The sequence below is a fragment of the Budorcas taxicolor genome, chromosome 25, assembly GCF_023091745.1.
Source record: "Budorcas taxicolor isolate Tak-1 chromosome 25, Takin1.1, whole genome shotgun sequence".
In the NCBI taxonomy this organism is placed as follows: Eukaryota; Metazoa; Chordata; class Mammalia; order Artiodactyla; family Bovidae; genus Budorcas; species Budorcas taxicolor.
Window position 1 is genome coordinate 44,935,081 of NC_068934.1, and position 15,073 is coordinate 44,950,153.

General features: G+C 46.4%; 1 protein-coding gene across 1 annotated transcript in view; it reads left to right on the plus strand.

The window, feature by feature from the left end:
- The window catches only part of PACS1 (phosphofurin acidic cluster sorting protein 1), a 144,060-nt gene that overhangs the window by 44,757 nt on the left and 84,230 nt on the right, over window positions 1–15,073 (plus strand). The window lies entirely within an intron of this gene.

A 15,073-nucleotide genomic window follows, 5' to 3' on the forward strand; every position in this document is an offset into this window, starting at 1 on the left:
TCAGAGTAGCCCCCACTTGCCGCAACTAGAGAAAGCCTGCGTGCATCAGTGAAGACCCCGCACAGCCAAAAATAACTAACTAAATAAATTTTTAAAAAAAGAAGAAAGTGAAAGGCTGTAGCCTTGCTCTGTGGCTCACTACTTTTCCTTTGATCTCTTCTGACTTTCTCTTCTTTGGTTTAATGCAGGTTCACCTGATGCCCTCTCGTCCACTACCTGTTTTTCTACAGCCCAAAAGCTGTCGTTTTCAAAGTAGCTGGAAAAAAATCAGAAGAACAATAATATTTCATGGCATGTGAAAATGATATGAAATTCAAATCTTTGAGTCTACATATAAAACTTTATTGGAACATCGCCAGGCTCATTTATTTATTGTCTGTGTCTGCTTTTTTTTTTTCCACTTACGTGCTTTAATTCCCTGCTAAAAGGCAGGAGGCGGCAGAGATGATGGTGGTGAAACGGAATGCATGAAAGCCTGTTATCTTCTGCTCGCTGATTGCAAGTAATGCACAGGAAGTGTTTGCGGCGCCTCTTGTCCTGTCTCCACCAAAACATGATGCCCCCACAGCTCTGGCATAGTGACAGGCATTTACCCATGTCATTCTTGTTTTGTCTAGTTTGAATTTAGTTATGGGGACATTTTTTAGTAGTTTCAGAAAGAGAGTATCTGGTATGAGTCAAAATGATTATAGACTGTGCTCACCTCAGGGTAGGAGATCTGGGCTAGAGGACCTCAGGAAAGTCCTTTACTGTCCCTGCAGGTCTCTTTCAATGATAGGGCTGTTTCGTGAGTATACCAGATAACCTGCCTTTCAGCCCAGAAAAGACAATGCTGCTTGGTGGAAGGAGCATGAACGCCAGCACCAGACAGACCTGTGTGTGCATCCTGGCTCGGTTACTTCCTTCCCAGGTGACCCTGAGCAGTTGATCTAAACTCTCTGTCCCTTAGCTCATCAGAAATTGTGATCGTAAGAATGACGTGAGGGACTTCCTTGGTGGCCCAGTGACTGAGGCTGTGCTCCCAACATCGGGGGCCCAGGTTCCATCCCTGGTCAGGGAACTAGATCCCATATGCTGAAACTAAGACCCAGCACAGCCAAATAAATAAATAAATAAATATTGAAACAAAAAAAAAAAAAAGGAAGGAAGTGATCGCTTGTTCTAAAAACTCCTGGCACTAATAAATGTTTAATCTGGTGTAACCATGATAATTATTTTCAGTCTGTGAACTCTTGCTATATATTATGAGACATTTTAAAACAGCAGCGATCTCCCAGCAGTTTGTGGTAATGATTTATTAATAGCCCGTCAACTGTGACTTAGTATGTTTGCATTTTTGCTGATAACGGGCTTCCAAAACACGTGAGTTCTTTGAACCAAGACTTTCCCTAACTGGGAAAAATTTCTGCTCATGTTTTAACTGGAATTGGCACGTAGAGTGTTATGTCTTGCCTTGTGAACACATTCAGTGATTATTTCAATTTACCATGCAAATGATAGGAGGGAAAAGATATTTTGTATGTTGTATCAGCTTTCCTCTGCCTTAGCCACTGTCTTTCCTTTCCACCCACTCTCAATAACTGAATTGTTTGATTAATAATTTTAAGTTTCCCTAGGAAGGTTGGGTTTATTTTCGTTTTTTGTTGTTTATTTATTTGGCTGCATGGGGTCTTAGTTGCGGGGCATGAGATCTTTAGGGACAGCATGTGGGATCTTATTCTCCAACCAGGGATGGAACCTGGGCCCTGCATTGCAAGCATGGAGTCCCAACCGCTCGACCACCAGGGAAGTCCCCAGGAAGGTTAGTTTCGATGAGGAGACTTAGACTGAGACAGTCTTGTGTTTTCTTTGCATAATTTTTGATGATTTTAGAGGTAACAACTTTTGAGACAGAGTTGGATTGTCAGTTGTCAGGATACTGCATTTTCTGTCTTTGAATAATTCTCATTTGATCGTCATCTTAAAAAGTCTAGTGAATATTAGTTATTTAGTACTTAATACTTTATTAGTATTTCGGATCCTTTATTTTAAGCAATTTCAATGTGTGAGATATTTGTGTTTATGATTTGCTTAATGACAAAGATACGGGATTTCTTAAATAGCTTTCCTAGTTGGATCATGATAATTATTTAAATTACCTACAACTATGTAAGATCATATCAATGAATGGTAAGCTAGACAAGGATTAGATTGTAGCTAAGAGCACGGGCTTTGGGGTCCTGTAACACAACTGCAAGTCAGAGCCTGGCTTTGCCATTTGCTAGCATGTGTGGTCTTCCCTCCTGGTGGGAGTAATGATCCTAAGGGCAGTTGGAAGATAAAATGACATTATAAATCTGAGGTGCTTGGCGTGGTGAGTGTGTCCTTATATCCATTGTTACTGGATTATTTTAGGGGCCTACACAACGGATTGCTATCTCTGAATGTAGAACTGAATCTTCCTGTCTTTCAGGCTTCGTTTAATCACTGATCTCAGACTCCAGCCATAGTGAGCTTGTGGGGCAGTTCCCCTAAAATTCCATGGCCTTGTTCTTCTCTAAATGTATACTTTATGCTCGAGCTGCCTAGAACACCCTTCTCCTGTATTCCTTTTCTCCTAATTTTCCTAATCTTTCAGGGCTCGGTTTCCGGGATTCTCTTCCATGAACCCTCCCCCCGCCCCAACTCTTGGGCTTCTGCCGGGCCCTGTGCACACATCTCTCTGCCTCTCACATTGAGTTGTAAAGAACTGCTCATCTGCAGTCTCTCTGTCAGACTGTGAGCCTCTTAAGGGCAAGGCATTCTGCTCAGCTTTTTAAAAAAGATTTATTTATTTGGCTGAGCTGGGCCTTAGCTGCGGCATGCTGGATCTTCACTGTGCCATGCGGGGTCTAGTTCCCTGACCAGGGATCGAGCCCAGGCCCCCAGCATTGGGAGCACAGAGTCTTAACTACTGGATCACCAGGAAAGTCCCTCTGCTCTGCTTTGGCAATGCTGTGTGGCAGGGCACAGGACCGACCTGTCCTCAGGGCATGTACATCCTGTACATTTGGGGAAGACAAATATTTAAATAATCATGAGGGTACACAGGGCTTCAGTAGAGCATTGCATGCAGTGGAGTGTAACGGGAGCTTTGAACCTTGTCCGGACACATCAAAGACGCCTTTTTGTAAGGAAGTGATGTTGCTTCAAGTCGGAACCTGAAAGATATTTAGGAGTTAGGGAGGGGAAAACGGGGGAGTTCCAGGTGGAGAAAACTGCATGTGCGGGGTCACTTTGGGCCAGTTACTTAGCTTCTCTGCGCTTTCGTTTTCTTATTTGTAAAATGGAAATAGTGTGACTACCTCAGAGGATTGTCATCCACATAAATACTGTGTTTAAAGTCATCTTCTAATGAGTATTCCTGAAATGAAGCACAATCAGTTCCTACAGGGCAGTTTCCTGGTCCAAGTTTGTTTATTGAATTGCTAAACATGTGGATTCACTTACTGTATTTTTCCTGGTAACCTTGCTCTTGACCTGTCCCAAAGCCTCTCTCTTGTTTTAATGACAAGGACAGGGGGTATTTTGTTTTGCTTTCTTGTGTGTTTGTGTTAATTATAGAGATCCAGTTCTGCCTGTCATTGCTGCACACAGCTCATGCTGTGGCAAACCTTTTAGGTCAATAAGTGTTATCGGGTGGAATGCTTTCACCTTCAAGGAAAACAAAAGCCAACTCAGTGACTTAAACACCCAGGCACTATTTCAGATAACAAGGAGTCTAGAGGTAGGGTAACGCCAAAGCGAGTTAATTCAGCAGCTGAGGACCCATGTGCATTTTTCTTCCTGCCTGCCATCCCCAGAACATTGGCTTGTCCTGGCTGCTTCCCCTGGTCTCAGGAGGAATGTCGCCACTCCAGGTGTCACAGATGTGTTATTGACCAAGGTTCCTGACCTTCCTCAGTCAATAGAAATTGATCAGAGGCTAGACAAGAACTTCAGGCAAGGTTTTACTTTGTTGGGGCCCCTGCTGCAGCACAAGGGCGTGAGAACAAGTGACAGGTTCCAGTGCTGGTTACTCCCCGAGGGGCACGAGTTTGTTCCTTTTTTGGGGTGAGGGTAGGGGTGTGTCCAGGGGTCTGGCCAGAGGGGCAGCTTAAGTGTTTGGCCCTCCCCTTAGGTGGTGGTCTGTGCAGAGGGCATGCGCAGTACGCTGCTTTTGCTCCTGGCCCTTCAGAAACGACTGATGCTGAAGCTGAAGCTCCAATACTTCGGCCACCTGGTACGAAGAGCCAACCCATTGGAAAAGACCCTGATGGTAGGAAAGATTGAAGGCAAAGAAGAAGGGGGCAGAAGAGGATGAGATGGTTAGATAGCATCACTAACTCAGTGGACATGAGTTTGAGCAAACTCTGGGAGATAGTGAAGGACAGGGGAGCCTGGCGTGCTGCAGTCCATGGGGTCGCAGAGTCAGACACGACCGAGCAACTAAACAACAACTTCAGAAGTGGCAGTTGAGTTCTTTGGTCTCTGTATCTTGTCCAGAATTTGCCCCAGCTGGGCATGCACGTGGTGATTTTTAGTCCCATACAGTTTCTTTATATTCCGTTGCTGGCAGAGAGATGTGTCTGGGTGATGGCACTGCAGCGAAGGGGTCCCAGGTCCCACCTTGTCTCAGGTAGACCTCAGAAGGTCCAGCTGAGGAAGAGGCACTGTGTTTTTCCTGGTGTCCCTCTCTCTCTATCATTGGACTTTCGGGTTATTTCCACCTTTTGGCTGTGGGGAGTAAAGCTACTGAAAGGAAATCAAAACCTAGGCAGGTTGATTTGCCAGCTTCACGCAGCCGGCCCGCTCAAGACAAGTGGCCGTGGCCTGCCTGGGGAAGCACCAGACCAGCAAGGAGAGTTCCTTGTTTGGGCTTGACTTTGCCCTTGACTGCTAGTAATCAGGGTGTTTCCTTCTCCTGAAACACATCAGTTAGTCACCGACAAGGTTCCCAGCAGTACACTTTAGCTGGAAACACTCGCGACCGACCGACAGGTAATCCCTGTCAAGTAAATCCCAGTGGAACCAGAAAACTGGGTCTCGCTTTCCTTAATTGGAGCCTGACTTCGAATCAGATATTGAACTGAAAAGAAAAGCATTCGCCATTAGAAAAAGAAATTTAAATTACTGGTCTGTCCATATTTAGAATTTCTTGCAATCGTTTCCACTGTATGTAACCCTGAAATCCTTTGTGGTTGTCTGCCGCCAGAATGAATCTTTGACCCGGCAACTTTAAATGTGTGTGACACCGTTGGGAATTTTGAGAATTCTTAATTTAATCTGCTCTGGTCCAGAGGTGGGGGCCAGGATGAGGGAGCGCGTGATCCTTTTGTGTTGAAGGTTACGCTGTTTGTCAGCAGTGGCCTGTGCTTCTGCAGCTTGGGTTAGGAGACAATAGGTACTGGCACAAGAAGTATCATACTCGAACCTTTATTTCTGGAGGCAGTAAAGAGCCAGCCAAGCCCGGAGGTGAGTAGGAGGTGACGGGCAGCACAAGGCCCTGGAGCTACTGGTGTCGCGTCATGCTGCTGGTGGCTGAGGGCTTTCTCAGAGTGGGGAGAGAGAGACCCCGGTCCTCCTGCCAGAGACCCCGACTTCCTCTGCAGGGCTCCCTAAAGGCAGGCCTCGCCACTGGACTGTGGGGAGGCTGGAGTATATAACTGCTTGCCTCTCCCCCAGCCCAGATTTCGCAGGTTCTTTATTATCTTTTAAATTAATTAGCTAATGAATTAGTTTTACTTATTTTTGGTTGCACCGAGTCTTCGTTGCTGCGAGGGCTTTCTCTCGCTGTGACGGACAGGCTTCTCACGCGGTGGCTTGTCTTGTTGCAGAGCGTAGGCTCTAGGCACACGCGCTTCAGTAGTTGGGGCTCCTGGGCTCTAGAGATTGGGCTCAGCAGTTGCGGCTCAGGGGCTTGGTTGCTCTGTGGCACGTGGGATCTTCCTGGACCAGGGATGGAACCCATGTCCCCTGCGTTGGCAGGCAGATCCTTATCCACTGGACCACCAGGGGAGTCTTCATGGGTAATGTTAATTGCCTAATTAATGAACTGATTCGTATTCTCTTTTGTGATAACTTCGTTCATGTCAGGTGGTGCTAGTGGTAAAGAATCTGCCTGCCAGTGCAGGAGATGCAAGAGATGTGGGTTCGATCCCTGGGTCAGGAGGATCTTCTGGAGAAGGAAATGGCAATCTACTTCGGTATTCTCGCCTGTAAAATCCCACGGACAGAGGAGCCTGACAGGCTACTGTCTATGGGGTCACAGAGAGTCGGACACGACACACACAGACACACAGACACACACACACACACACACTTCTTGTCAAGCAGGGACTTGTCCTGACGAAGAGAGCAGGAAGGTCACTGTACCGGGCCCTCTGGTTCCTTGTCTAGACAGCGTCCACGGCTGTCCTTCCCTCACAGACTCAGATTGTTCAGAGTCACGCATCTCCCTGAAGGGAAGGAGGAGGCATTAAAGTAGAAACACACACAGCTCAGCAGATTTCCCTGAACGACTGGTGATCACTGAGTTCTTGCTGGACCCTCCCACTGATTCACGCTTTACATTTCTTCTCTGTGCCTCTGTTTTCGGTTGGTAAAATGTGGATGTTGCTGACTCTGGAGGAAAGTTGTGAAGAGCTAATGAAGAAGGCTGGACCTCACCAGGGGTAGAGAAGGGCCTTTGCTTGGAGAAGTGCACGGCGGTCACCCTCGCCTGGGGGCTGCCTGTGTGCAGAGCTGTCTGTGTTGGGATGGAGGAGAAGCCAGGACTGCCCCCTGCCCCCTGCCTTGGGGAGCTGAGACATGCGCAGAAGGTGGACATGGCAGTGTGCGCCCGGTGTATGGCTTCAAGTAAGTGATTCATGGATACGCTGGGTGGGACCGTCTTCAGTGTTTGAGACGGTGACTCAAAGCCTACTTTTCCTTCTTTAGGGACACCACAGCCCAGAATCAGTCTGTTAAATGGGGGTTGATGTCCTATACTTTGTTACACTTTTCTAGATGAAATGAGTCTTATAAACAATCATAAATGCTTTTTTTTTTTCAGTTGGTGGAGGTAAAGATTATGTTTTTCAAAAAGTGAGACAAAGAGCACCTGGAACATGATATGTCTCCTTACAGAGGTCTGTGATACCACCTGTAACGTTGCCTCCCGACTCTTAACCAGAACTCGTTTAAACCTCGATCTAACTGCAGTTTTATAGAGACTACACGGGACAGAAACATGGGAAATTGTTTTTAGGGCTATAGTCAGCAAATTCCAAACTGCAGATGTTTTATAGGACAGACCCGTTTCTTCAACAAATAAACGGTAATGAGGGGAAGAAAGGATGGAGGGGACACCTGTAGATAAACAGAGACTTGAGAAGTGATTGAACCAGTGATGATTATGGTGCTGACTCTGCCAAGCGTAATGAAGGAAAACATGTGAGACAATCTGGAAAATGCGGGTACAGGTTAGTTTATGGTGTTAAGAAGTTATTGTTAATTGTTTTCAGTGTGGAAGTGGTATTATGGATACATTTTAAATGAATATCCTTTAGAGATATGTACTGAAGGCAAAAGGAGAAGGGCGCAGCAGAGGACAGGATGGTTAGACAACCTCACCGAGTCAATGGACGTGAATTTGAGCAAACTCAGGGAGACAGTAGAGGGCAGAGGAGCTTGGCGTGTTGCAGTCCAGGGGGTCACAAAAATTCGGACATGACTTAGTGACTGAACAATCACAATTGAAGTATTTACATATGCAGAGAAATAAAGTCTGGGCTTTGCTTCAAAATAATCCACTAAAGGCTGTGGGCAGGAGTAGAGAGGAGACAGGACTGGTCGTGCATTAAAAACTGTTGAAGCTGAGTATTGGGTAAATCACGTTCATGAGACTGTTCTACTCTGTGTGTGTTTAAAATTTTCTAAATAGTATGTAAACCTTTTTAATATTACCCCTCAAACTGTTCATTTTAAATGGAAGCATTTTGGGAATTCTTTGCGATCCAGTGGTTAGTGCTCGGAGCTTTCACTGCCTTCGCCTGGGTACGGTCCGTGGTTGGGGAACTAAGATCCCCCAAGCCACGTGGTGTAGCCAAAAAAAAGAAATAAAATGGATTTATTTTATTGTATGTAAATATAAGAAGATATATGTATGTAAATTATACCATAATCAAGTTTATTTAAAAATTAATTTAAAATGAGTAAGAAGAGTGTTCACATTTTGTTCAAAAAGTGTCAAACGGTCATTTCAGAGGTTGATACTACCAGACCCCCCCGGGAGTGGGAATGACCTGACTTCTGCTGCCTCTCCCACCCCCCCACTTAAAATGAACTTTTATCATTTGCATTTCTGGTGTTGCTCTAGCTTCTCTTTGACTTGAATTCTGTGATAGGTTTGTTGATGTGTCTGCCGTCCAAATGGACGTTCCTTTTGACGCTAGAACAAGTGATGCCGCGAAGGACGTGTAGCCATCGCCAGTGATAATCACTGAACATTCATTTAGCTACATTATCACAGTCAGGAAAGTTCAACTGAGTTCTAATAATTTTTCATGCAGTCTACCAAGCAGCAAACCGGTCAGCTAGTCCATGTTGAGTGTATTCTTCGCTCCAGAACTCACTGTGCTGAGTTCTGGGTTTACAAGGATGAATGTGATCTGACTCTCGGGGTGGGGAGATGGTCGTGGATGCGTGTGATTTCAGCAGTGTGCCGAGCGCCATGGTGATGAAGGTGGGTGCGGGACACTGAGGGGGCTCCATGTACATCGTGCCCTGGTGCCCTGCCTGCCTCCCTCCCTCTCAGCTCCCTTCCTCGCCTGTTAAGTCCGATGAGTCAACCAGCAAAATGTCAGGCAGATTGGGAAAGGCAGCTGGAACAGAAGGAACATTCCTTTCGCCCTGTGAAACGTGTTACTTTTTTCTTTTAGATCGCAAATGCAGAGCTGAGTTTATCCTACTACACTGTGCTGACATTGTAGGATCCCTCTGGGGTTATTACTGTGATGGTTGTCATTTACCATCATCTGTTCTCCTAGTCCGGTCCCCTACTCCTGTTAATTTCTTCTCTGATGCCTTTAATATTTGCCCTTGAATATGTTTGTATCCTTGTATGATGTTTTTTGTAAGTTTATCTTAAATAATACTATGTCACATTTCTCATTTCGACCCTCTTCTCACTTAAAACCATGTTTTTGAGTTTTCTCCATGTTATTGCGTTTGTATTGCGTTTGGCTTCTTTACTGTACTTTATCACTAGCAGCTCCCTTGTGTTGTTTCTCTGTTTCCCCCTAGAGATGGATGCTTAGCTTGTTCTCCAGCTTCCTACACTGTAAACAGGGCTCTGATGAAAGACTTCATGTGTATCTTCTTAGGAGCTTGAACAAGAGTTTTTCCAGCTAAATACCAACAAGCCTGTTAGTTCCCTGAGTTCACTCACACTTCACGAAGCATGAAGTTAAACTGCTAAGCATGACTGCTCCCTTTCTATTCCCGCCACAAAATGCAGCACTCAAGATCTGATTGTCAGACTTTTGTCAGTTGATGGATGTAGCATGTTATTTTGTTGTTTGGTTTGGTTTTTTAAAGTTATTTGTTTATTTGGCTGCACGGGGGTCTTGGTTGCAGTACGTAGGATCTAGTTCCCCGAACAGGGATTGAACCCAGGCCCCCTGCACTGGGAGCGCTAGTCTTAGCCATCAGACCACCAGGGGTGTCCCCTGTTATTTTAATTCCTGTTCCTCTGATTGCTAAGTGAGGACGAGGATCTCTGTGTATACTACAGGGATATATAAAGGGATTTCCCTTTTATGAATGACCTGGTCATATCCTTTTCCCATGTTTCCAGTGAAGTTCCTCATAGGTTCCAGGTTTTAATCCTGTAAGCGAAAGTGTTAGTTGCTCAGTCGTGTCTGACTCTCTGTGACCCCAGGGACTGTAGCCTGCCAGCTCCTCTGTCCATGGAATTCTCCAGGCAAGAATACTGGAGTGGGTTGCCATTCCCTCCTCCAGGAGATCTCCCCAACCCAGGGATCGAACCCAGGTCTCCCACATTGCAGGCAGATTCTTTACTGTCTGAGCCACGAGGGAAGCCCAAGAATACTCAAGTGGGTAGCCTATCCCTTCTCCAGGGGATCTTCCCGACCCAGGAATTCAACCAGGGTCTCCTCTGTTGCAGCGGACTTTTTACAATCTGAGCTACCAGGGAAGCCCCTATGAATGACCTGATCATATCCTTTTCCCATTTTTCCAGTCAAGTTCCTCATAGGTTCTAGGTTTTAATCCTGAAAGTGCTTGGTCCTGTCTGACTCTTTGCGACCCCAGGGACTGTAACCTGCCAGGCTCCTCTGTCCATGGAATTCTCCATGCAAGAATACTGGAGTGGGTAGCTATTCCCTTCTCCAGGGAATCTTCTCGACCCAGGGATCGAATGGGTCTCCCACATTGCAGGCAAATTTTTTACTGTCTGAGCCATCCTGAGTTAGTTATTGACGATGCAGCTGTCATCTCCTGGCCTGACCCATCTGTAAACTTTGTTCAAAGTGTCCTTTATTCAGCAGAAATCCTATATTTCTGATACCGTAAGAAACCCTTTACTATCCTCAGGTCACTAAGAAACTCCTATATTTTCTTCTAATTAGAAGAAACACATTAGGTTTATATGTGTCTCTTAAATTTGCATCTTTAGTTTGGTTGTTTCATCTCTGAATTGTGTACCCACTGCCTCCCTCGTAGCTCCATCTGAATATCTTACAGATATCTCAAGCTTTTTGCTCTTTCATACTGTTCATGGGGTTCTCAAGGCAAAAGTACTGAAGTGATTTGCCGTTCCCTTCTCTAGTGAGAGTTGGACCATAAAGAAGGCTGAGCACCAAAGAACTGATGCTTTCAAACTGTGGTGCTGGAGAAGACTCTTGAGAGTCCCTTGGACAGTAAGGAGTTCAAACCAGTCAATCCTAAAGGAAATCAACCCTGAATATTCATTGGAAGGAACGATGATGAAGTTCCTATACTTTGGCCACCTGATGCGAAGAGTGGACTCATTGGAAAAGACGCTGCTTCTGGGAAGGATTGAGGGCTGGAGAAGGGGGCAACAGAGGATGAGATAATTGGATGGCGTCACCGACTCAATGGACATTAGTTTGAACAAACTCAGGAAGACGGGGAAGGACAGGGAAGCCTGGCATGCTGCATGCAGTCCATGGGGCCGCTAAGAGTCGGGCACGACTGAGCAACTGAACAACAGCATCTCAAAGTTAAAATTGCTAAAACAGATCTCTTTATTTTATCCCTTTCCCATTAAAAAAAACAACAAACTCGCAGTCTTTACTCATCTAAGGAAAATGAATGGATGGTACCACCATCCACCCTGCTTCTTAAGCTGACAACCTCGGAGGCCTCTCTGCTGCTCTCCTTTCTCAGTTCCACCCTCCAATCCATCAGCAAGTCCTGTTCTATACAGTTCCAGAAGAGATCAGAAATCTGTCGCTGTCTCTTCAGCTCCACCCGCCCCTGCCCTAGACCGTGTCTGGACCATCATCTGTCTTCTGGGTGCCGGTCGTGGCCTCCCTGCTTTCAGGGTGGCCTCCCTCCAGTTCTTGAGCAGCCAGAAGAGCCTCTCCCAAACACTGGGCAGAGCTCGACACTTCCCTTTTTAAAAACCCTCTGATCCTTTCCAATCAGAATACAACACAGACTCTGTTTACCTAGCCTCGGGACCAACAAAACCCCTCTGTGTATCCATCTAACCTCATCCCTGGTTCTGCTCCAGCTAAACAGGTCTGCCCTTCATTGCACTCTGAGCCTGATTCTTCCTGGGGGCATTTGCATGTGATTCTCTTCTGGAATGTTCTGCCACTCGCTATTTGCATGGCTGGTTCTTGTCTGAGTTCTCAGCCTTTCCTAACCGCTCAGTCTGAATTAGGACCCTTGCCCCACTCTCCTGTCTCTGTCTTGTTTTGGGTTGTCATTGTTGCTCTCTGACGGCGTGTTCTCTCTCGGGCATATTCATTACCCCACTCCCTCACACTGCTTTACAGCCAGCTTTCCGAGACTAGGGTGCCGGAGCCTGTGTCCTTCATGGTACTGGTGTTTGCAGCTGTCCTCTAGATTTGTGGCAGGAGGTCTATTTCGAATGAATGAATGGGCTTTCGAGGCGCTGTCTCTTGCAGCCAAGAGTCCCACACGGTCGGTGTGCTGCTGGCTGGAGGAGCTGCTCTCGGCTTCTCAGGGAGAGGAAGGCAGCTGTCATTTCAGAGCACCTGCGATTAGGTTCTGGCTCTGCTGCTTGCTGGTCATGAGGCCTTGGGCAAGTCACTTATCTTCGCTAGATGTATTCTGTCATTTATGGAGCAGAGATAACAATGCGTATCTTGTTGATGTTCATGATCAGTCGCTTCAGTCATGTCGAACTCTGCAACCCTATGGGTCATAGCCCACCAGGCTCCTCTGTCTATGGAATTCTCTAGGCAGAAATACTGGAGTGGGTTGCCATGCCCTCTTGTCAGGGAATCGTCCCAACGCAGGGATCGAACCAACGTCTCTTAGGTCTGTCTCCTGCATTGGCAGGCGGGTTCTTTCCCACTAGCGCCACCTGGGAGTTCGGTGAGGAGTAAACGAAATAATGTGAAAACACCTAGCAGGCACCCGGCAGTTTGTGCCCCCCACCCTCTGTCTCAAAGCAAAGCTGCCCCCCTGAATTCTGAAAGCCCATCACCTGCTCTGGGCCAGCTCCTAAACACTGGTGTCTGATGTGAAAACAGCATTTCTAGGGGATTTCTTGGCAGTCCAGTGGTCAGGACTCTGTGCTTTCACTGCCGAGGGCTCCAGTTTGATCCCTGGTGGGGGAACTAAGATCCCACAAGCCACACAGCACGGCCAGAAGACAAACAAAACTGTATCTCTTACATGTAGTCATGTCATATACATGTTAAGCCAAAATTGTTAAAATTGCATAGATGAATTATTATCCTTGTTTCACTGTAGGAAGAGGGGAGAGGAGTCAGTTCCCGGGACATCACGGGATGACACTGGGGACACCCTGTATAGTCTCAGCTACGAAACCAGCTTTTGCCCTTTCTGTCTATTTTATGTGTTCATTTTTCTACTCCCTTTCTTCTCTCTTCTCTGCACGAACCCTCAGCCTTCTTTTCTCTTGCTTTCCTCTTTGCCTTCTCCTGTGGCTGCCGGAGGCATCGCTGCTGACTGACACTTGGGATTGAGGATGCTGCCTACCCTCGTCCAGGTCATCGGAACAGCCAGTGAGACTCCGTGAGGCTCCTGGTTTGTAATGTAATATCATACAGGTCAAGGGTCTTGGAAAGATTCTGCCTGCACTCAGGTTTGGGGGAGGAGGGCCACACAAAGTTGCTTCTGAAGGAACAGATTGGCTTGCGTGTGTTGTCCAGGCTCCGATATTTGGCAGATCTTTTTGTGAAATGTACCTTAAAGCAATACTTTTTGCCTTTTTTTTTTTTTTAATTGTGAATCTGTAGAGTCTAATGGGAAAAAACAAAAACAAAAACAAAAAAACAGACCAGTAAAACAGTTACACCAGTAATATTTGTCTGGGTGAAGTGTGATACTGGGTGAGACCTTTAGCTTCCTACTTTTTCAGCCGCCTGTGAAATACACCCTGTGTTTATTCTCATTTCTCAGAGATATGAAGAGTTAGCTTTAGCACATCTGTGAAACATACTTATCGTTGAGGTCACTGCTCCAGGCCTCTCAGCCCTGCCCTCACCCCAGATCCCTTTCCACTTCAAGCTCCTGCCCTGCAGCCTGGCTACGAGGGGCCTCAGTGGGCTGGGTGCTGCTGGAGGATGGGCCGGGGGTCAGAGCAGCAGGGGCTCCTGGAAGACATTCCTCCCGCTTTCCCTCCTGGCGTTTCTTCCTTTTGGGCCTGAAGTGACACTTTATCCCTGCCCTTTCTGATCTGGACAAGCAAATACAGAAACAGATGGCAGATAACTGGTCTTGTTTGTTTTTGTTATTTTTCTCTCAGTCGCCTGGCTCTGAAAGCAGTTCCAGTGGTTTATAGCTTAGTGTAGTTTTCCCAGGTTGGGAGCATCCTCTAAGACAGTCCCACCTGGAGCAGCCAGGTTGTCCTGGCTGACGGCGCCCCCTGACGGCCTGTGGAGAACATGACCACGGTGCCACCTTCCTCTGCTCCCACCCTCGCGGCGGGGTTTTCTCTCCCTACCCCCCTTTGACGCGCTTTTGTTCCATCTTGCATTTTAGATAATTATGCTTCAGCTAACCCTTACCTCCTCTTCGGGCTTCTTATTGATTTATCTGTTACCCCAAAAGCATCTTGTTTTTTGTCCCCACTCTTTTCATTGTATGTATTTGTTTTTTTGGTTTACTTTTAATTTCTGAACAAAATAAACAAAAAGCCATGATACACAACGTTCAAGCTCTGTGTCACAGGTGGAAAGAAGCAGGGCTTGAGGCTGTTGTATCCTGCCTTAGACAGAAGGACAGAAATAAAACCACAAGACACCGGCAGAGGGAACCAGGTGGGCCAGGGCCACTGAGGCTGCTGCTGGGGGAGCCATGGGGATCTTTGCTTTATGCTTTTGAATTAAAAGCTTTCCCCCATCATGGCTAAAAAGCATTTAGTGGCATGTCCTTATTAAGGCAAAAGGAAGCACCAGATTTTGAAGTGAAATTAGATGCCACAATAAAGGCTCACTGTGGCCAACTTCTAGAGCTCTTGGGGTCCGTCAAGAGCTGCCTTCAGAGTCTTTCTTCTTTTTTTTAATATTTATTTATTTGTTTGGCGGCACCGGTCTTTGCTGTGGCACACAGGATCTTTCTGGTTGTGGCATGTGAACTCTTAGTTGCGGCTTGTGGGATCTAGTTCCCTTACCAGGGATGGAACCCCAGGCCCCCTGCTTTGGGAGCACAGAGTCTTAGCCACTGGACCACCAGGGAAGTCCCTCCCTTCAGAATCTTAATAGATTTTTGTTCCTCTTCTCAACCTCCTTCAACTAAATTTGCTTTGTCCACGGTATTAGAATTCAAAATAAATAAAACGCTTCTTCAGTTTCACTTTACCTTATCAAGTACAAGTATTCCTGTGGGA